Source organism: Heptranchias perlo, chromosome 20 (genome assembly GCF_035084215.1).
Source record: "Heptranchias perlo isolate sHepPer1 chromosome 20, sHepPer1.hap1, whole genome shotgun sequence".
Lineage (NCBI taxonomy): Eukaryota > Metazoa > Chordata > Chondrichthyes > Hexanchiformes > Hexanchidae > Heptranchias > Heptranchias perlo.
In genome coordinates, this window is record NC_090344.1 from 23,743,771 (window position 1) to 23,767,113 (window position 23,343).

The 23,343-nt window shown below is 44.3% G+C and overlaps 4 non-coding genes across 4 annotated transcripts; all 4 read right to left on the reverse strand.

The window, feature by feature from the left end:
- Positions 1–247: 247 nt before the first annotated feature.
- On the reverse strand, positions 248–321 carry trnat-agu (transfer RNA threonine (anticodon AGU)). Its single transcript has one exon. It is a non-coding gene; the product is annotated as a tRNA-Thr (tRNA).
- Positions 322–6,562: 6,241 nt separating this feature from the next.
- trnav-cac (transfer RNA valine (anticodon CAC)) lies at positions 6,563–6,635 on the reverse strand. Its single transcript has one exon. It is a non-coding gene; the product is annotated as a tRNA-Val (tRNA).
- A 12,817-nt stretch (positions 6,636–19,452) lies between these two features.
- On the reverse strand, positions 19,453–19,523 carry trnag-gcc (transfer RNA glycine (anticodon GCC)). The gene has a single exon. It is a non-coding gene; the product is annotated as a tRNA-Gly (tRNA).
- A 2,947-nt stretch (positions 19,524–22,470) lies between these two features.
- On the reverse strand, positions 22,471–22,541 carry trnag-gcc (transfer RNA glycine (anticodon GCC)). Its single transcript has one exon. It is a non-coding gene; the product is annotated as a tRNA-Gly (tRNA).
- Positions 22,542–23,343: the final 802 nt, after the last annotated feature.

Genomic DNA, 23,343 nt, shown 5'->3' on the forward strand with positions numbered 1-23,343 from the left:
TCGGTCAGAATTAGGACTACTTCCGGGTTTAAACTTCAAATCGTGAATTATACCCCGACCCCAACGAGACCAGAAACAAGAACGTTTTACAGACACATTCAATGAGAGGTCTGTCTGAATAATGAAAGTGCGTTTTTGAGCAGTCATCTTGATATCTGTTCCCGCCTGAAACCTGAACAAATCCAAACACCACAGTGTGATTTTGTCGCTGAATTCCACAAATTAGGTGAAAATAATAAGTTGCATAAGGCACTGCTGGGAGTTGAACCCAGGATCCCCTGTTTACTAGACAGATGCTTTAACCAGCTAAGCCACAGCGCCAATTGGTGACAACGTGTTCACACCTCCTCTCAATAACATCTATCAGCGACACGTTATTGTCTCTTCGGGGTTCAGACCGTTTGATTTTGTCGATTTCGTTTGTCCGTTCACCTGTGCATCCCGATACTTCCTGCATTTTTTCGCTGTGTTTATCTTTGTGTATCCATCAGTGCATTGATACACCGATGATTATGTGTGCTTGTGTTTGTTACATTAAATAAATTAGGGGATCAGACAATTCTCTCTCTGACAGTAAAGAACTAATGAGCCGAAATTTATTGCAAAGTATTATTTCTTGCGGTGCTGAAACCAAAAACCGGAAGAGGAACAATCAGGGAAAAGGAGAAAAACCTGTGAGGGAAAATGAGGACAACAATCAAGATTTTTACCAGTACATGAAGAGAAAGAAGGGTGACTAAGAGTAATGTGGGCCCTTCAAAGACAGATGGAGGTGATATTGTAATTGAATATCAGGAAATAGCAGAATTGCTAAATATTTACTTCACAGAAAAGGATGAGGATAACATACCAGAGACACGAGGACAACTGTAAATAAATCATGGGGATTCAGTACAAGTAAAATAATGGCAATGGAGAATATAATTAGATTAAAGATAGACAAATCTCCAGGACCTGATCGTTACCACCCGAGGGGACCAAGAGGAATAGGCGAGGAAATGGCACATGTTTTAGTCATGATCGTTCAAAATATCTTGATTCAGGAATTGGTCCTTTGATTGAAACATTGTCAATGTCACTCCATTATTTAGGATGGGTAGCAGAGATGAAGTTGGAAATTATAGACCCATTAGTCTGACGTCCGTGGTGGGGACGTTACCAGTATTCGTTATGAAGGAAGGAATGCCTGAGCACTTGGATAAATATGAAGTAATCAGAGAGAACCAGCATGGATTTATAAAGGGTAAGTCAAGTCCAACAAAGCTAGTTGAACTTTTTGAAGATATATCTAACGTGGTAGATGATGGAGTGTCGATGGATGTTATATAATATTGAATTCCAGAAGGATTCGATGAGGTACCACAGAAGATACTGTTAACATAAATGGGAGCGCGTAGAATTCAAAGCAACCTATCGAAACGGGTTGGGAGTTGGTTAGAAGGTGGGAGGAAGAGACCCGGTGTATAAATGACGTAGACGACGGAATAGACTGACGCATATTCTGGCGATTTGGAGGAGGGGACCGAGTGTAACGTATCAAAGTTTGCAGATGATACAAGGATGGGAGGGAAAGTAGAGAGTGAGGAGGACATAAAAAACCTACAAGGGGATATCGACAGGCTGGGTGAGTGGGCGGAGATTTGGCAGATGCAATGCAATATTGGAAAATGTGAGGTTATGCACTTTGGCAGAAAAAAATCAGAAAGCAAGTTATTATCTTAATGGCGAGAAACTGGAAAGTACTGCAGTACAAAGAGATCTGGGAGTCCTCGTGAAATAAAGTCAAAAAGTTAGTATGCAGGTGCAGCAGGTGATCAAGGAGGCCAACGGAATGTTGGCTTTAATTGCTAGGGGGATTGAATATAAAAACAGGTAGGTATTGCTGCAGTTATATAAGGTATTGGTGAGACCGCACCTGGAATACTGCATACAGTTTTGGTGTCCATACTTAAGAAAAGACATACTTGCTCTCGAGGCGGTACAAATAAGGTTCACTCGGTTAATCCCGGGGATGAGGGGGTGGACATATGAGGAGAGGTTGAGTAGATTGGGACTCTACTCATTGGAGTTCAGAAGAATGAGAGGCGATCTTATTGAAACATATAAGATTGTGAAGGGGCTTGATCGGGTGGATGCGGTCAGGATGTTCCCAAGGATGGGTGAAACTAGAACTAGGTGGCATATACTTAGATTAAGGGGCTGCTCTTTCAAAACTGAGAGGAGGAGAAACTTCTTCACTCAGAGGGTAGTAGGTCTGTGGAATTTGCTGCCCCAGGAAGCTGTGGAAGCTGCATCATTAAATAAATTTAAAACAGAAATAGACAGTTTCCTCGAAGTAAAGGGAATTAGTGGTTACGGTGAGCGGGCAGGAAATTGGACATGAATTTAGATGTGAGGTTAGGATCAGATCAGCCATGATCTTATTGAATGGCGGAACAGGCTGGAGGTGCCGATTGGCCTGCTCCTGCTCCTATTTCTTATGTTCTGATGTTCTTATATCCACGTTTGTCGCTGACACCAAGTTAGGTGTCACAGTGAATATTGTAAATGGAAGCATAGGGAAACTGAAAGATTAAGTGAGTTGGCAAAATTGTGGCAGATGGAGTTACATAGAATTACAAAGAATGTACATCACGGAAACAGGCAATTCGGCCCAACTAGCTTATGCCGGTGTTTATGCTGCAGACAAGCCTCCGCCAACCCCTCCTCATCTAACCGTATGTGCAGACCCTTATATTCCTTTCTCCTCCATGTGTTCATCTAGCTTTGCCGTCAACGAATCCATGCTATTCGCCTAAACTACTCCTTGTGGGAGCGAATTGCACATTCTAACCACTCGCTGGGTGAATGTGTTCCTCTTGAATGCCATATTGAATTAAATAGTGACTACCTTATAATCATGGCCCCAATGATTTGGAGTCCCCGCATTCACAAGTGCAAACACCTTATCTACGTCTAACCTATCAAACCCTTGCATAATCTTAAAGTCCGATATCAGGTCACCCCTCAGCATTCTCATTTCTATACAGAAGAGCCCCAGTCTGTTCAAACTTTCAAAATGGGCAAGTGTGAGCTCATCTACTTTCGACTGAAGTAAGATAGATCAGAGTATTTTCTAAATGGTGAGAATCTAGGAACTGTGGAGGAGCAGAGAGATTTCGGGGTCCAAGTACAGAAATCGCTAAAAGCCAGTGGAATGTTAGAAAAATGAATTTAAATGTCTCATGGCATGTTGGCCTTTATTTCAGGGAAACCGGTATTCAAAGGGGGGAAGTATGTTACAGATAGAAATCCCTGCTGAGACCCCATTTAAAGTACTGCATTCAGTTCTGGGCACCACCTCTCAGGAATGAAATATTGGCCTTGCAGAGGGTGCAGCGCAGATTCACCAGAATGATACCGGGGCTAAAATGGTTAAATTATGAGGACAGGTTATGCGGAGGTCGGTCCTCATTTTTGTCTTATGAATCCGGCCCCATCCGTTTACTGTTGACGGGAGCGCGTCTGATACTAAGTCAGTCAGAATCGGATGCAAATCACATCACGGGCACAGCGGGTCTGGGACTGGCGACTGGTTTTACATTGAGTCTTTTTTAAGGGATAGGCTGTACATTGTTTGTATAATAATAATAATAAGTTTGATACAATTAAGGTTTTTTTCGGTTATTTCCCATTTCCACCCTCACCAGTTTTATATAGTAACAGGTAACAATGTTTAAGGGATGTGATGTGCAGTGTTGGTGGAATCAGTGTAATTTAACTTGATGCATTGAAGAATCTCTTGTCTATCCCAGGCTTTTACGTTATGTTTAGACCCTCACCTAGTTTAAAATCGGTCACTCACTGATATAAATAAACCAATAACAACCCCGAAACCTCAGCGGGTATATTTGTTCCGATAATTAGTGACGGTCGCAATTTCCATTGAAATTACAATCGGCAAATCCCAGAGGCTGTTTCGGGTTTGACAAACTGTGAAACAGATTGTTTTAAAAGCCGAAAAAAGGGAAAACCCGGTGGTAGATATAAAGTTTTATACATTATCTCTTTCTGTTTCAGATTTACAATTTCTCTTTGTGTGTTGCTGACAGGAGCGGCTATAATGGAGCCCAGTGACTGGGTAATGAGCTGCACTGAGACATTGGCCTGTGTTACAGACTGGCTCGTTGGACCTGCTCATTTCGACTCATCTCATTGTCAGCAACGGGAAATTATTGAAATTGAGGCTGGTGAATAACTGCTCGAAATACCAATCCTCTCCACCACTGGGGACTGAATCTTCCGACAAACAGGGATTTTCAATCGTGCAAGTTTCATTCACCTATTCTGCTCTTCGTTTCCCTGATCTGATTGGTGCGCCTTTCCCTTCAATTCAGGACTGATAGGAAAAACTCGATTTTACAGTCGATTTTCGGGTCATGACGCATAGTGATAGTTCAAATAATTGAAATCGACCTTTATCTATCCCAATATCGTCCCCGACACGTTTGACAAACGCAAAGCGGCTTCAATCACGGTTTTGCTGACACAACTCGTTCAAAGTTACTGTCGGTAATTGGTGGGTCTTTCAAGTCATGACACGAACGTAACGGTTCGCACTGCCGTTTTCCCCAAGACACTTCAGATTCATGTGGAATGATTTCGCTTTGGGGGTTAAAACCATTCCCTCTTCACAAATCCGCGTTTGACCCCGTGTCTTTTAATATTTTTGATAAGCGATACCAAATCGGTTTGCCCCGTAGTGTACATTACTTTTTAAATATTACAGATAAGCGGAGCACTTGAGCTGTCACAGCTGTGACTTTGACTTTTCTCCCTCTCCTCTCGATCTCACCGGCAACTGTCACGAACCACAATCTTCTGTCACACTTCTCCATCAGAAAGTTCCGAGCCTCGGTTTTCAAATGAAATAACGCCCATCTCTTCAATCAACGACATCCCAGGGAGAGTTTCCCAGTTTCGTCTCACACTTTCCCCAAATCCTCCTTAAAGTACCATCAAAAATTGTCCCTAAGTTAATAATAATATAATTAAAAGTTCTTATCTTCTGGGGTTTTGTTTCAGATTCCATGGCTTTTAAAGGCCACTGCGGATATTCATCGAAGTGCATCTTGATTGGAGGCTTCTTGGAGAAATCGGAGAAAGATCTCGAAGCTCTTATAGCGCAAGCGGTCAGCGTGCGGCACTTTTATCAGCTTCAGAAATGCCCAGGTTGTGAGTTTCAGCCTCACCGAGAACAGTCGAACATTTTACTCCGAACATTTTGACCGGAGTTCAAGGTACAACTGGTCTGTTCCGTCACGCATCTGCTTCTTAGTGTTCCCATGTCGGCACTTGGGTTCCTCTGGACTCCCATCTTACAACAGTCGGTGCGAGTTTACTTGTTTACAGGGGGAGAGGGGGCGATTAGCGTCAGCTGATATGGCAAAGGCGCCGGTACGAAATCTTTAAATCTGAAGAACCAAACACACAATTCTTCTTTTCGTTCAGCGGATATTCATCGGTTTGGAAGTTTCGTGTGGGGAAAATTTGGAAGGGAAATCTGCTGCCTGGTGTCACTGTGTAACGGATGAAATTATTCAGCTTCCAGATGTTAATACATGAAAGGTCGAGAGGCCTTTTCCAACTCCCGTGTGGGGCAAGTTTAGCTTTTGAGCCACTGGATAAAGGGTTATTTTAATTGGTGCTAACGAATGAGAAGACATTTGGCACAAACAAGAAGAATTGTAAACTCAAGAGTTCACTGTCCATGTTTCTTACATCATGTTCAACAGGAACAAGGATTCTCCTCAACACGTTACTGAGAATTTTACAAAAGGGATCTTCAACTCAGTTCGACGTTCACGAAGGATAATTCAGAGTCCTACCATAAATTTGTACAATGGATCTTTTTCGTATCTTGAGCCTGGGTCGCTCAGTCGGTAGACTCTGAGATTTCTATAAGCGGCTCGTGATTTGCGTGTGCAGAAATCAAATCCTTGTTCAGGCAATAAACTTTGAAACAGCTGGCAAGTATCTATGTTTGCGGGACAAATGACGCCTGCGATGTGTTGTCAAAGCTTCGGTGGTATATTGTTTCCCAGGGATCGGCAGTATTGCGCTGTCTGAGGCGGTATTTGCGGCCTTCCGCCAGCAACCTGTGATTGGAGGGAGCGGGGCCGGACAGGCGGCCTGAATGTCGTTGCTGTCGTGGCCTCACTCAATTCGGGAGCTGGGGAACATCGAACTTCGAAAAACGGATGTGTTTGTTGCCGCGGTTGCCATGCTGTTTAGAACTATAGTTATGAACCGAGGCAGCTCTTCAGGGTCCTTCAAAAATCTCTCACAAGTCAACAAAAACCAGTCGCAATGAGCAGCTTTGAGAGGAGATTTCTGCACAGGCATGGCAGGAAACTGAAGTGAGGGAGGTATATTTTCGGTATCTGTGTAATGTTTGAGTGTGTGCAGAACTGGACAGAGAAAGGAAAACATCCCGGTTCTGTATTTTATTCATATTTCACGACAGAGTGAAATCTTGCGTGTTTTCATATTTATTGATTTTTCGTGGATGACGTTTTGAAAATGTTTCCGCCCGGTTTCGAACCGGGGACTTTTCGCGTGTGAGGCGAACGTGATAACCACTACACTACGGAAACTCTGCTGTGCAAACGGTCATACGAAATGCTCGGAAGATCGTTGCCGTCTTCAAATGTTCTCAGTGGTGGGAGACGGGGCCGGGTCCCATTCAGGGGATTAAGTTTTACAAAATAGTTTGTTGTATTAATTTCGCAAAGCTCATTAAACTCAGTAAAAAGACGAATAGTTGTTCAAATCGCCATTAATCAACCAATAACTTTCTGTTTCAGGCTGACGGAAATCCAACATGTTGTTCATTCATTCATTCACCAGGCTGAATATGGAAAGTTCAGAGGGGAAGTGAAAAAGGAAATGACGGGCAAAGAGAGAGCGTGAGAATAAACTGGCGGCCAACATAAACTGGCATGTAAACATTAAACGGGCAGTAGGAGCCGTACTCTGATAAGGGACCATAAAGGAGAGCTATTCATGGAGGCAGAGGGGATGGCAGAGATATTATATGAATACATTGTATACGTCTTTACCAAGGAAGAAGATGCTGCCAGAGTCTCAGTAAAGGTAAATACAGTTGAGATACTGAATGGGCTAAACATTGATAAAGACGAGGTACTCGGAAGGCTAGCTGTACTTAAAGTAGATAAGTCACCCGGTCCGGATGGGATGCATCGTCGGCTGCTGAGGGAAGGAAGGGTGGAAATAGTAGGAGGTACTGACCATAATCTTACAAACATCCACAGATACGGGGGTGGCGCTAGAGGACTGGAGAATTGCAAACGTTGCATCCTTGTTCAAAGAAGTGTGTAAGGATAAAGCCAGCATCTATATGCCAGTCAGTTTAACCTCAATGGTGGGGAAACTTTTAGAAACGATAATCCGGGACAGAATTAACAGACGCTTGGACGACTGTGGATTGATTAGGGAAAGCCGGCATGGGTTTGTTGAAGGCAAATCGTGTTTAACTAACATGATAGAGTTTTTTGTTGAGTTAACAGAGAGGGGAGATGAAGGCAACGCAGTTGATGTGGTGCATATGGACTTTCAAAAGGTCTTTGATAAATTTCAGCACGGTAGGCTTATCAGTAAGATTGAGGTCCATGGGTCAAAGGGGGCAGTAGAAACATGGATGCAGAATTGGCTAAGGGACAGGAAGCAGAGAGTAGTGGTGATTGGTTGTTTTTTGGACTGGAGGGAGGTGTACAATGGTGTTCCCCATGGGTCAATGCTGGGACCACTGCTTTTCTTGATTTATATTAATGACTTGTACTTGCTTGTACAGGGCACAATTTCAAAATTTGCAGATGACACAAAACTTGGAAGGGTAGTGAACAGTGTGAAGGATGGTGACAGACTTCAAGAGGTTATATATTGGCCTGTGTCATGGGCGGACAAGTGGCAGATGAAATTTAACACAAAAAATGCGACATGATACATTTCGGTCGGAAGAACCAGGAGAGGCAATATAAACTAAAGGGCGCAACTCCAAAATGGGTATAGGCCCAGAGAGATCTGGTGGTTTATGTGCACAAATCGTTGAAGGCTTCAGAGCAGGTTGAGAATGCGGTTGAAAAGGTATACGGGATCCTGGACTTCATAAATAGAGGCATCGAGTAAAAAAGTATGGAAGTCATGATGAACCTTTATAAAACACTGTTTCGGCCACAACTATGGTATTGTTTCCGGTTCTGTGCACCGCAGTTCAGGAAAGATGTGAAGGCCTTACAGAGGGTGCAGGAGAGATTTACTAGAATGATTGCAGGGATGAGGGAATTTAGTTACTTTGACAGACTGGAGAAGCTGGGGTTGTTCTCGTTGTAACAGAGAAGGTTGCGGGGAGATTTGATAGAGGAATTCAAAATCATGATGGGTCTAGACAGAATAGATAGAGAGAAACTGTTCCCAATGGTAGAAGGGTCGAGAACCAGAGGACATAGATTTCAGGCGATTGGCAAAAGAACCAAAGGTGACATGAGGAAAAACGTTTTTAAATAGCGAATGGTTAGGATCTGGAATGCACTGCCCGAGGGGGTGGTGAAGGCAGATTCAAAGGCAACTGGATAATTGCTTGAAAGGAAAAAAATGCAGGGCTACAGGGAAAGGGCGGGAGAGTGAGACTAGCTGGATTACGATTGCGTGGAGCCGAATGGCCTCCTTCCGTGCTGTAAACATTCTACGATTCTATGAGATTTGAGCGTCGCTGGCAAGGCCAGCTTTTATTGGCCATCCCTAATTGTGCTTGAGAAGGTGGTGGTGATCCAGCTCCTTGAACCGCTAAAGTCCGTGCGGTGAAGGTTCTCCCACAGTGCTGTTAGGAAAGGAGTTCCAGGATTTTGATCCAGCGACAATGAAGGTACGGCGATATATTTCCTAGGCAGGATGGTGTGTGACTTGGAGGGGAACGTGCAGGTGATGTTGTTCCTATGTGCCATATGCCCCTGACTTTCTAGGTGATAGAGGTCGCGGATTTGGGTGGTGCTGTCGATGAAGCCTTGGCGAATTGCTGCAGTGCATCCTGTAGATGGTACACACTGCAGCCACGGTGCACTGGTGGTGAAGGGGGTGAATGTTTAGGGTGGTGGATGGGGTGCCAATCAAGCGGGCTGCTTTGTCCTGGATGATGTCGAGCTTCTTGATTGAAGCTGGAGCTGCACACATCCAGGCAAGTGAAGGGTATTCCGTCACACTCCTGACTTGTACATTGTAGATAGTAGAAAGACTTTGGGGAGTCAGGTGATGAGTCACTCGCCGCACAATACCCATCCTCTGACCTGCTCTTGTCGCCACAGTATTTATGTAGCTGGTCCAGTTAAGTTTCTGGTCAATGGTGACCCCCAGGCTGTTGATGGCGGGGAATTCGGCGATGGTAATGCCGTTGAATGTCAAGGGGAGTTGGTTAGGTTTTCTCTTGTTAGAGTTGGTCATTGCCTGGCACTTGAATGTTACTTGCCACTCATCAGCCCAAGGCTGAATGTTGTCCAGGTTTTGCTGCACGCGGGCACGTACTGCTTCATTAGTAGAGGGATTGCGAATGGAAATGTACACTGTGCAATCATCAGCGAACATCCCCATTTCTGACCTGATGATGGAGGAAAGGCTATTGATAAAGCAGCTGACGATGGTTGGGCGTCGGACACTGCCCTGAGGAACTCCTGCAGTGATGTCCTGGGGCGGAGATGATTTGCCTCCAACAACCACTACCATCTTACTTGGCGCCAGGTAAGATTCCAGCCACTGGAGAGTTTTCCCCCTGATTCCCGTTGACTTCAAATTTCCTAGGGCTCCTTGAAGACACATCGGTCAAAGGGTGCCTTGATGTCAAGGGCAGTTACTCTCACCTCACCTCCGGAATTTAGCTCTTTTGTCCAGGTTTGGACCAAGGCTGCAATGAGGTCTGTCGCCGAGTGGTCCTGGCGAAACCCAAACTGAGCATCGGTGAGCAGGTTATTGGTGAGTAAGTGCCGCTTGATAGCACTGTCGACGACACCTTCCATCACTTTGCTGATAATTGAGTGCAGACTGATGGGGTAATAATTTGCCGGATTGGCCTTTTCCAGCCTATTATGAACAGGACATCCCTGAACAATGCTCCACTTTGTTGGCTTTCCACCTTGGTTAACAAGTGACAGCTAAACTTAAATGAGTTTGCTGTGTTTTCCCTGTGTTGAATTGTCACCCGTTCTCATTTTACAGGCGGTATTTTAGGACTTGGTTAAAAATGTTCCGTGCTTGTGATACAAGTAGTCTGGATTCCCACCTTAGTAATACAGAAGGGCAACGGCTGCTCCACTCTATCATACAACCCCAACTAGTGCCGCCTCAGTTAAAGTACATTAACTAGTGCCCCCCACTCTTGTACAACCTCAAGTGAGTAGATACAAAGAGTGTGTGTTTGTTTGACTGTGATGTTTATGCAACACCAGCCGCCATTCTTTCCGTTGCTATGGAAATTTTGTTAGAGACGAAAATCGAATCCCACTCTGACAGTCCTGAAGCATCAATGTCCGGACTCAGTGCACTCGGCCATGCTCTATGTCAGTGTTGTCCAAGAGAAATTGCTGACTAGCCGCAGGTGTGGCTATGGTGGCATTGTTTAAGTCACATGAACGAATTTTAGCAGAAAACATCTTGCACGCGCACAATATGCAGTGAGATGTACTTCATATGTGTCTGTTTCATAACAAACATCTCCCACCATTCAGTAACCGATGAAGTGAAGGACTCACAACGATCAAAAACATTCGCACTCTGCTTTTCACCATTTTATCAACAACACACAAAAAGTTTAAAGTCCACATGCGAATATGAGTATTGAGACCATAGGCCTAAAGGCCGTGTCCATGACTCATTTTTATTTAATAATGGCAATTGCAATGAGCCACATCTGGATTTCCATTTCGCCAGATGAGTCTCGTGGCAAAGGAATTGGAACAACTGGTCAATGTCACAGTGGATTGATTCCACGGGCCGTGTTCTACTGACCCCAAACACTACACATTCTTACAACCAATAAAAATAAACCTGCCGGGGACGGATGTCGGGTTGGTTTTCTGGAAGTAGCAAATCAACTGTGCAGAAAAAAAAACACCTCCAGCCTAAGGCACAAGAAAGAATTTCGTACAAGCAAAGGACTGATTGTGAAGATTGAGGATTCAAAACCACAACACCAGGGAAACTGCGATCTGAATACAGCGACCTCAACCGCTGGCTCATCCTGACTCCAGAATCTCTAATTTACTGACCCCGATTTTCTCAGTGAGGCCCAATGGCAGTTTCACTCTCTCTGATTCTCGCTAAATCCTGCTGGAAGGCCGAGTGATCAGTATATAAACTCCCCGGAGTTTCCTCTGCCTGTGCTCGGTGTATGGGGACGTTTGGTCGGGCCGTGGTATCCAGTTTCCCAGGGAAGGGCAATAATGCTCGGTCTGAGACTGCATTCGCTGCTTTCCATCGGCAGCCGGTGATTGGAGAGGGCAGGGCTGGACAGGCGGCCTGAATGGTGCTGCTGTCACGGTTTCGCTCACTCCGGGAGCTGGGGAACAACAAAAAACTGATGGGATTGTTGCTGCTTCTGAGATGCGGCTCAGAACTGCTGTTGTTAACGGAGGCAGCGCTGCAGGATCCTTTAATGATCCCTCATAAATCAACTGAAACCTGTCGGAATGTGAATACCATTTTACTTTTCCAAAGTAAGGGGAGTGACATTCATCACGGAAAAATGGGAAACAGTTTGCCTGTCGCTCACTGCAGAAATATCCACGTCACAGCGAGACAGCTCTCCGGCAAACCGTGAGCATTATCTTCGGATCTGGTCTGTCACGAAGAATTCTGATTACCTTGAAGCCAATCTCGGTTTTTTATTTATTGTTCGTGTGCCTGCTCTCCGACCGCAGGCGAAATGTTGGAATATCAGCCGTGCTCAGCTGGCAGCAGCACTTTAGAAACCCGGCAATGCGAGACAATGAATGTTAAGGTAACAGTCACCCTCTGTGAGTGGAATTGAACCACCAACCATTATTAATTAACAGGAACCAATTGCGCTATAGAAACACGACGTCTTGCGCACTGAACCATTAATTCACCGAGCGAAAGCTTCAGCTTGTCGTGATCAATGTAACAGCTGTCTTACCATCAGTTCACTTTTCCAAAATAAAGGGTGTGCAGCTTGCACGAGTGAAAATCTGTGCTGTGTTATTTCTGAACTTCAAACTCCCCTTGCCCCGAAATGCCTGTATGTCTGTATGTTGGAAGACTCAGTCACCCAATGATAGACAACATTGATTTTTCGAGCTGTTATTCACCATCCTCTATTTCAGTAACGTTCTGGTTTGCTGAAAATGAGATGAGTTGAAATGAGAAGGTCCAACGAGCCGGTGTCCACAAAGTTGTCTCTTGCACTTCCAGTGAAACGGACGGCAGTTTTCTCTTTTAAACCAGTGGTTATGATGTTAATGTGCCCGAGAAAGACTGGATTACAGCGGGTGACTCTGGGCCAGAGTAAAGTTCAATTAAAATTTATGATTGCCGAGTGGCTGGACGGTGGATTTATCCCAGTTTGAACTCGGTGAAGTTACAAATCTAACGACAAGAGTTTGGGCTGGAGACGGAATAGACTAAATAAGCAAATTTAATTACGCTGATTCCATAAACATTGCACACCACAGCCCTTAAAAATTGAGACCTGTTTCTATATAAAACTGGAGAGGGTCTAAATAGAAAGTAACAGAAAAAGCCATTCATTGTATTACACTGAATTATGCTGATTACACAAACTTTGCACACCACACCCTTCAAACATTGATACCTGTTTCTATGTAAAACTGGAGAAGGTGTAAATAGAAAGTTACAGAAAAAACAACATTGAGGTATCAAATTTAATTACACTGATTCCACAAACATTGCTCAGCACATCCCTTAAATACTGATATCTGTTTCCATATAAAACTGGAAAGGGTCTAAACATAAAGTAACAGAAAAAAAACATTGATGTATGAAATGTAATTTTGCTTTACTGCGCAAATGCTGAACAGCCAATCCCTCAAACACTGTCCCGACATAAAATCAGTCGCAGAGCCCTGAGCCGCAGTGAAAATGCTGCGACCCAACGTAATTCAAACACTTAGTCTTCGGATCTGAAGTCAGATGCTGCAGTTCTGCCACCAGCTCCACAGGAAACTTGTGGATCCGAAATCCATATGGATGGCGATCGGTACTGACCACCACCGCGCTTCTGGGAGTGCAGGGGACGAAAGCAGCAGCCAACCACACTTCCTCACCAAAAGCGCAGGAATCCTACTCCTGAGAGATTCACTTCTTTAAACGTTGTTTGGATTCAGTGAATTGCGATATAATTCAATCTTTAATTGCCCTCCGCTCTGTCAGTTCAGGATTTTATTTAAACCGATAATTGGAGTTCTGTTTTACAGAGTGCCGGTTGTTTAAGCATTTCTCAGTCCCACTATTACCATTAATAACACTTTTTGCTTGCTAACTTCTGTTTGATACAAAGCATCGGTCCTGTGAAATTGATCAGCGGTTGCACCAGGTTACTGGTGTGATAAACACTGAGCATTTTTAAAAATACTTACCGTGTTGCGGTTTCTGTATTATCGCGATTATCACGTTTGCCTCACACGCAAAAAGCCCCCGATTCGATCCCGGGCAGAATTTTTTCATTATATTGGAACTTGCTCCAGATGTACCTCCAGGGGCGAGTTTCTTCTCCTGTGTTGATAGGTCGACAATTGGCTGTTCCTGTTCAATTTAACAACGGCTGCACCAAACTCCTGGTCTCATACACACTGAACATTTCCAAACAGTCTCCTAAAATGCAGTCGGAAAAGCGTTTCAAATACAAAACAAATCATTATTAAACTAGTGAGTGTCATTCGGTAACCATATTAGGGTTTCTTTCAGTCTGCAACAAAATGTTATAGGTTAGTTAATGGTGTTTACAGAAATATTCCTCTGTTCGTAGAGTTTATTTGGTTTCATGTAATTAATTATATCAGTGTAAGCGCCGAATCATAACCACGAGCCCACAAGGCACCTGTACGGACAGTTCACCCAATCCGGTTACTTTGATCATCTGCCCTAATCTGGCAGAAAAACAATAGGATGAACAGCCCTTGCCTGTGAAAAGGTGTCCTCTCCCCTTAATCAAACTAATATCTGCAATTGATGGACTGGAGCGAATTGCGCTCGAAGCAGGTCTGGAAAATGCGCAATGCAGCCGCACAGGAATTCCAAATGAACTCTCCGTGGAGGAAAAGGAGTGACAGAAGCAGAAGGAGATGCCACGTGAAAGATTTGGACCCGGACCTGCTGCATGAGACTTTAAATGTTGTCAGCCTTTAACTGTAGCTCACAGTGTGAGAACAGTCATTATTATCATTAGCCTTTTATGTATCTTCTTGCACTGCATCTCCTCAATAGCCCCGGGTTATCACAGCATTGCTTTCTGCAAATTAAATCCCAGTGTGAAAACATATACGATTTCAAACCTAAGCAAAGTGTTTGTGATTGGAAGGAGAGTGCGAGTGGGGATCATGGGCCTGGGGGGCAGTGAGATCATCTCTGAATGCTAAGATATTCCGCAAAGCAAAGAAGCAGGGAGATGAGACATTTGCGTCTATTTTTCCCGGTATGTGCAAAATCCATCCCTTCTCAATAGCCAGCACCATCCTTTCCCTCTCCCTGCTGACCAGGTCAAGATGGGTTTCATGTATTCGCTGTGTTTGCATCAAGCATCTAATTCAACTGGCAGCTGGAGGAGTAGAGGAAGCAGGAAGGAAAGAAGATTCAGAAACAGGAGATTCCACGTGAAACGGGCCGAATCTTGTGTGTGCCAGTTGCTTCAAATGATCCACGGCAGCCCTGCGTCGCCTCACAGATTTCCCAGGAGCTGCATCGATTCGGCCCGTGCGTGCGTGTATTTTGGAAATGGAAATAGAGACACCCGCTGCTTGTGGGAGTATTTCACCTCAATTTTCCATTTCACGCGCAGGCCTATCCGCACTCGGTACTGTCATGGCCTGAACACGTCTTTCGTGTTCTCACAGAAAATGCCACTTTTGCGAGCAGCTTGTCTGGACTGGACTGCACTGAGCTGGGACACTGGGAGCATTCAATGAATGAAATCAGCACTTCAAACAGAAAACATTCTTCACTCACTCATCCTCATACATTCGGGTCTCCATCCTTGAATTATTCTTTCATTTATTGGAACATAGGAACATGAGTAGGCCATTCAGCCCCTCGAATATCCAGGTTCATACATCCTTCCTGAGGTGGGGTGCCCAGAATTGAATGCTGTCCTCCAGATGGGGTCTTGCCAGAGCTCTGTGCAGCTTTAACATAACTTCCACCCCTTGGTATTCCAGCGCTCATGAGATAAACGGGGAGAGTGAGAGCTCAAGATGGAAAGCGAGAGTGAGCAAATGGGAGAGAGAGAGAGGACTATGCATTGCACAAACCGTCGCTGTGTCTCTTTCTCAGGAGCTGCTTTGAATCTCCACTGAGCTTTTGAACCACTTACTGCACCGCAGCAAAAGTTCCAAAGCAGCATATGGGTAACGTGAAATAACCTAATCGATAGCCGATTTGTGGCGCCATGGGTAGCACGTGGGACTTCTTCTAATCACTGCAAAAGTTGTGTGTCCAAATCTCACCATCGTTGAATTTTAGCTCAGGGTTCGGTGATTTCGGCGCTGGGAAGTGAAATTTTGCATCAAAACCTCAACAGGATCATTAATGCCCTTCAAGGAAGGGAAACAACCCCCTCCACTTCCTCTTATACAAGTGGCTCCAGTCCCACCCGAATTTATAATGCTTAATCCACTTTGAGCTGGATTGGCGAAACACTCTCAAGAAGGAGGCTCATCATCTGCTCACCGCAAAAGTCAATCTGCTGGACTTCCGGTTCTATCAGACTGCATGTTCCATCAGACAGGTTTCCAACTGGACAAATGCATCCGGCTGCCGTGAAAGCATTGGTGCTTCAGGGGTAGAATTCTTGCTTGCAGTAATTCTATGCTGTAGAAGTAGCTCCTGAAGATCGCAAGATGGAAATTATCGTGGCTGAGCGGTCGAACGCGCTGGTTTAAAGCTCAAGCTAAATCCCATAATTTACAGATGGATCAAAATCATAGTGCGTGGCTCCAATTCCGCAGTCTACCTCCTGTAAACTGATAACACTAAATATCACATCTGATATTGCAACAAGAGGAACCACGTGGCGAGACAAATAATTGATGCATTTTGGAACACCTCAATTATTCCTTTTGCTCCGTTCGAAATGTTCAAAAGGAAAAAGATTCGTTTATCTCGGTGAGACTCAACTAACAACCTCGCCATTTCCCGACCCTGTACAGTCATATAAGGACGACGCACTGACTGATTGCGCCGCAAGAGCCCGGTCACTCTGATCAACTGTCCCACTCTGCTGGAAAGAATCTTAAGGTGAGAGACGCTTACCTGTGGAAACGTGTCCTGTCCCCTTGATGAAAATAATATCTGCATTTCACTTTTAGCTTCTTTCACATCCTCTGCTCCATCGCACGACAATCGGGTTTTCTGTGAACAGATCAAAATAAACATTGCCAGAAATTCTAGCATCAGTGGGATTCAAACCCACGCCTCCATAGAAATTTGATGGAACACTTTAGACCGCGAGGCCACGCTACCATAATGTCACAGTAACGTTTAAAGAGCTGTTTAATGCTCAAATTAATGAATTGAAGCTGATTGATCGCATTTACCCCGTGCTGGGGTTGTTCTCCTTCGAGCAGAGAACGTGAAGAGGAGATTTAATAGAAGTGTTCAAAGTCATGAAGGGTTCAGATAAAGTAAATAAAGAGAACCTTTTCCCATTGGCGGAAGGATCGAGAACCAGAGGACACAGATTGACGGTGATTGGCAAAAGAACCAAAGGCGACATGAGGAAACACTTTTTTACCCAGCGAGTAGTTATAATCTGGAATGCGCTGCCTGAAAGGATGGTGGAAGCAGATTGAATCGTGGGTTTTAAAAAGGAATTCGATAAATACTTGAAGGCATAAAAATATAGAGCGACCGGAAGGAGCGGGGGAATGGGACTAACTGGATTGCTCTTGAAATGACCCGGCACGGGCTCGATGGGCCGAATAGCCTCCTTCTGTTCTGTAACCATTTTATGATTGTATGATTCTATTGAAAACCTATATTTTCTTTGCATGCATTTCTCTTTCTCTCCCTATCTCTGTCTCTTGTGTTGTTGCCTGATGGGCTTTTTAGGCTTCTAATGAGACCCTAATGTATCAGGATGAGTGAGTGAAGATTTTTTTCTGTTTGAAGTACTGATTTCATTAATTGAATACTCCCAGTGTCCCAGCTCAGTGCAGTCCAGTCCAGACAAGCTGCTCGCAAAAGTGGCATTTTCTGTGAGAACACGAAAGACGTGTTCAGGCCATGACAGTACCGAGTGCGGGTAGGCCTGAGCGTGAAATGGAACGGCGACGGCTGATCGAACCTGCAACACCAGCAGAGAAGATTAAAGAAAGACTGAGACGGTAGGAAAAGTAAAGGTGCAACCCAGCTGCTGCAGCCAATGTCTACACATTTATGTATCGTCGCTCTCACAGTGAATCAAATCACCAATTTGATTAAAGTATTCTTATGGTAGAGTGTATGTTATCAGCATGCCGAGACAGACGGCAATCATATCAGAGAATCAGACAATCTGAAAAATTTACGCCAGTGGAGGCCATTCCGCCGATCGTGTTTGTACCGGCCGGAAAAGAGGTATCCAGCATCGCCCGACTTACCTGCGTTTGGTCCGTAGTCTTGTCGGTTATGGCTCTTCAAGTGCATATTGAAGTGCTTTTTAAATCCGATGAGGGTTTCTGCCTCTCCCACCCTCTCAGGCAGTGAGTTCCAGACCCCCACCACCCGCTGGGTGGAAAAAAATCCCCTCTGCTCCACTCTAATCCTCGACCAATTACCCTAAATCTATGCGCCCTTTTTATTGACCTCCCTGCTAAGTGAAACAGGTCCTTCCTTTCCACTCTATCCAGGCCCATCATAATTTTGTACACCTCAATTAAATCTCCCCTCAGCCTCCTCGGTTCCAGAGAAAACACCCTCAGCCTATCCAATCTATTCTCATAGCTAAAATTCTCCAGTCCTCTAAACATCGTCGTAAATCACATCTGTACCATTTCTCGTGCAGTCGCATCTTTCCTGTAATGTGGTGACCACAACTGTAGGCAATACTCCAGCTGTGGCCTAACTAGTGTTATATTCATTTCAAGTACAACCTCACTGCTCTGACATTCTATGCCTGGGCAACACATGTAAAGTAAATAAAATGTCTCAAGATGATGAAGAGATTGATGCTGAATGTGAATTTCCCCAAGGTCAGGCGGTCTAATTGATATTGGATAACGGGATAGAGAACGACATATCGAAGTTTGCCGATGGACCCAAAATGGGAAGCGATGTAAGCAGTGTAGATGAAAGCATAACATTCCAGAGAGACATTAATATAATAAATGAATGGACAAAACCGTGGCAAATGGATTTCAATTTTGGCAAGTGTGAGGTCATCCACTTTGGACATCACAAAGATAGATCAGAATACTTTACAAAAGGTGAATAATTCGAAACTGTGGCGTTCCATAGGAACTTAGGTTTTCCCTGTACATAGATCAATAACATGTCATGGACCGGTACAGGAAATAATCAAAAAGGCTAATGGAATGGTGGCCTATATATTTAGAGGACGAGAATACAAGGGAATAGACATTATTCTACAGCTACAAAAAGCTCTGGTTGGACCACACCTGGAGTACTGTGTTCAGTTCTGGGCACCGCACCTTCGGAAGGATATTCTGTCCTTGGAGGGAGTGCAGTGTAGATTTACTAGAATGATGCCTGGGCCCGAAGCGTTAAATTACGAGGAGAGATTACACAAACTATGGTTGTATTCCCTGCAATTTAGTAGATTAAAGGCTGATGTGATCGAAATTATCACGATATTATTAGGAACTGATGGGGTAGTTACAAAGAAACTATTTCCGCTCGTTGGGGTGTCGAGGACTTGGGGGCAGAGCCGACACATTAGAGTCAGGACTTTCAGGAGTGAAGTTAGGACACACTTCTACAAGCAAAGGGAGGTAGAAGTGTGGAAATCTCTTCCACAAACGGCAGTTGATGCGAGCTCAATTGTTAATTTCAAACCCGTGATTTATAGATTTTTGTTAACCAAAGGTATTAAGAGATATGGGAGGAAAGCGGGTACAGGGAGTTCGGTCACAACTCATTGAGTTACGGAACAGGCTGGAAGGATCAAAGACCAAACTCCTGTTCCGAAGTTCCACCTTGGTGCAGAATGCAAAACGATCATGCATTGGCCGGGAATCGAACCCGGGTCTCCCGCGTGGCAGGCGAGAATTCTCCCCCTGAACCACCAATGCTGGGTTGTGAAGAATTTGCATGTTTCTAAATGGAATCCTGTCTGAACGAACATGCCGTTTCCAGCTGCGATGGACGAGTGGTTCAAGCTGTTGTCTCAAAACCCCAATGGAGTTTTCCTGCCTTGGTTTGAATTCGGCTCGCAGTGCTCCGGTTTAAAGATCTCTTCAATGCTCAAATACATAATTTGGAATTAATTGACCGCATTTACCTCTGTCCCAGCATGAGAGATAATTCAACGGGGCCGGTACTTTTAATTGGGCGTTCAATCTTCTCTTCCAAGATTTCAAGACCGAGAAGCAATATTTCCCAATCTGTAACTTAAATTCCGCTAGTTTTCAAAACCTGACATTTATACTCTTTATTTTCTTTGCATGCATCTCTCTATCTTTCCCTGTCTCTGTCTCTTGTCTCTCTGTGTGACCCCTGATGGACTTCTCAGGCTTCCTTGAACGGCGAAGGCTGACCGAACCTGCAACACCAGCAGAGGAGGGTAAAAAAATGGACTGAGACGGTAGGAAAATAAAGGTGCAACCCAGCTGCTGTAGCAAATGATTACACACTTATGTCTCTGCTCTCACAGTGAAACAAAGCACCAACTTGATTCAAGTATACTTATGGGAGAGTGTATGTTATCACGATGCCGAGACAGACGGCAATCATATCATCGAATCCTAGAAAGTTAGGCCACAGAAGGAAACCATTCTGCACATCGTGCTTGTGCCGGCCGAAAAAATCGATACCGAGCCTTATCTCACTATCCAGCGTTTGATACCTAATACTTTTAGTAACGGATCTTAACATGCATATTGAAGTTTTTATTTTTTCAATGCGATGAGGGTTTCTGCATCTCCCACCCTTTCGGGCAGTAATTTCCCGACCCCCACCGTCCACTGGGTGGGAAATAAATCTTCCTCTCCCCTCTCATCCTTCTACCAATTACCTTAGATCGATGTACCCTGATTATTGACCTCCCTGCTAAGTGAAATAGGTCCTTGCTATCCACTCAATCTCGGCCCGTCATAATTTTATACACCTCAATAAAATCTGCCAACAGCCTCCTCATCTCCAAAGCAAACAACCTCATCCTATCCAATCTAATCTCATAGCTAAAATTATCATGTTCTGGCAACAGTGTCGTAAATCTCCTCTGTACCATCTTTTGTGCAATCACATCTTTCCTGTAATGTGGTGACCACAACTATATGTTGCTTTCTTGCTGAGGCTGAACCATTGTTTTATAAATTTCTACCATAACCTCCATGCTCTTACATTCTATGCGTCAGCTAATAAAGGAGAGTATCCTGTATGCCTTTTTAACCACTTTAACTACGTGTCCTCTTACCTTCAGGGATCTGTGGACATGCACTCCAAGGTCCCTCTTTTCATCGATACCTCTCAGTGCCCTCCAAAGCAATATAGTTTCAGAGCAACTAATTCTGAAACGTCTTGCTTGATAATAAAAGTCGCACAGACGAAACCAATTTAGTAAAGGGAAACTAATATTGGCGACAGGAAATAGTTAGTGTACAGCTTGATATTAGTGCACACCGGAATGGAAAACCAGATTGGATGCACAGAAGAGGTCTGAAAGGATGGTCGATCGGCTTTGGAAGACAACGAAACTTGTCACTGGCTGCACAAAGCAAGTAACAGCGCCTGGTTGATCCAAATGCATGATTCTCGCTTTGGGGCTTTAGTTAATTAAAGTCTGAGAAGTTCCGCGTTCAAATCCCGGATGTGCCTTGCTATTCCACAACTTTGAGTGAAAAGACACCAATTGGCTTCTGACATCTTCTCAGTATTGCTGTTGGTAGGATTGAATTGCATGCAGAGCATGTTTGAGCTCCAGAAGACAGAGTGCTGAGTTTCCCAAGACGCAACACATGTAAAGTAAATAAAATGTCTCTGGATGATGAAGAGATTGATGCTGAATGTGAATTCCCCCAGTTCAGGCGTTCTCATTAATATTACATGACGGGTTCGAGAACGACATATCGAAGTTTGTGGATGGCTCCAAAATGAGCAGCGTTGTGAGCAGTGCAGATGAAAGCATAACATTCCAGAGAGACACTAATATAATAAATGAATGGCCAAAACCGTGGCAAATGGATTTCAATTTTGGCAAGTGTGAGGTCATCCACTTTGGACTTCACAATGATAGATCAGAATACTTTACAAAAGGTGAATAATTCGAAACTGTGAAGTTCCACAGGAACTTAGGTGTCCATGTACATAGATCAATAACATGTCATGGGCAGGTACAGGAAATAATCAAAAAGGCTAATGGAATGGTGGCCTGTATATTTGGAGGATGAGAATACAAGGGAATAGACATTATGCTCCATCTACACAAAGCTCTGGTTGGACCACACCTGGAGTGCTGTGTTCAGTTCTGGGCACCGCACCTGAGGAAGGATATACCGTCCTTGGAGGGAGTGCAGTGTAGATTTCCTGGAATGATACCTGGACTCTCAGCGTTAAATTACGAGGAGAGATTACACAAACTATGGTTGTATTCCTTGCAATTTAGTGGATTAAAGGCTGATATGATCGAAATTATCAAGATATTAAGAGGAACTGATGGGGTAGTTACAAAGAAACTATTTCCGCTCGTTGAGGTGTCTTGGACTTGGGGGCATAGCCTAAACATTAGAGTCAGGACTTTCGGGAGTGAAGTTAGGACACACTTCCACAAGCAAAGGGAGGTAGAAGTGTGGAAGTCTCTTCCACAAACGGCAGTTGATGTAAGCACAATTGTTAATTTCAAACCCGTGATTTATAGATTTTTGTTAACCAAACGTATTGAGAACTATGGGACGAAGGCGGGTACAGGGACTTCGGTCACAACTCAGCCATGATCTCATTGAGTTGCGGAACAGGCTGGAAGGACCAAAAACCACAATCCTGTTCCGAAGTTCCTCCTTGGTGCAGAATGCAAAATAATCCTGCATTGGCCGGGAATCGAACCCGGGTCTCCCGCGTGGCAGGCGAGAATTCTACCCCTGAACCACCAATGCTGACTTGTGCAGAAATTGCATGTTTCTGAATGGAATCCTGTTTGAACGAACATGCCGTTTACAGCTGGGATGGCCGAGAGGTTGAAGCGGTGGTCTCAAAACTCCGATGTGGTTTTCCTGCCTCGGTTTGAATTCTGCTCGAAGCGCTACTCTTCAAAGATCTCTTCAATGCTCAAATACATTAAATGGAATTAATTGACCACATTTACCTCTCTCCCAGATGCTTCAACGTGGCCGGTGCTTTTAATCGGGCGTCCAATCTTCTCTTCTAAGATTTCAAGACCCGAGAAGGAATCTCTCCAATTTGTAACTTAAATTCTTCTAGTTTGCAAAACCTGACATTGATACTCTTTATTTGATTTGCATGCATATCTCTATCTTTCCCTGTCTCTGTCTCATGTCTCTCTGTGTGTCCCTTGATGGACTTCTCAGGCTTCCTTGAACGGCGAAGGCTGATCTAACCTGCAACACCAGCAGAGAAGGCTGGAGAAGAGGACTGAGACGGTAGGAAAAGTAAAGGTGCAACCGAGTTGCAGCAGCCAATGTCTACACACTTATGTCTCTTCGCTCTCACAGTGAAACAAAGCACCAATTTGATTAAAGTATACTTATGGTAGAGTGTATATTATCGCGATGCCGAGACAGACGGCAAACATATCATCGAATCATAGAAAGTTAGGCCACTGAAGGAAGCCAATTCTGCACATCCTGCCTGTGCTTACCGAAAAATCGGTACCGAGCCTCATCTCACTTTCCAGCGTTTGGTCACTAATCTTGTAGGTTACGGATCTTCACGTGCATG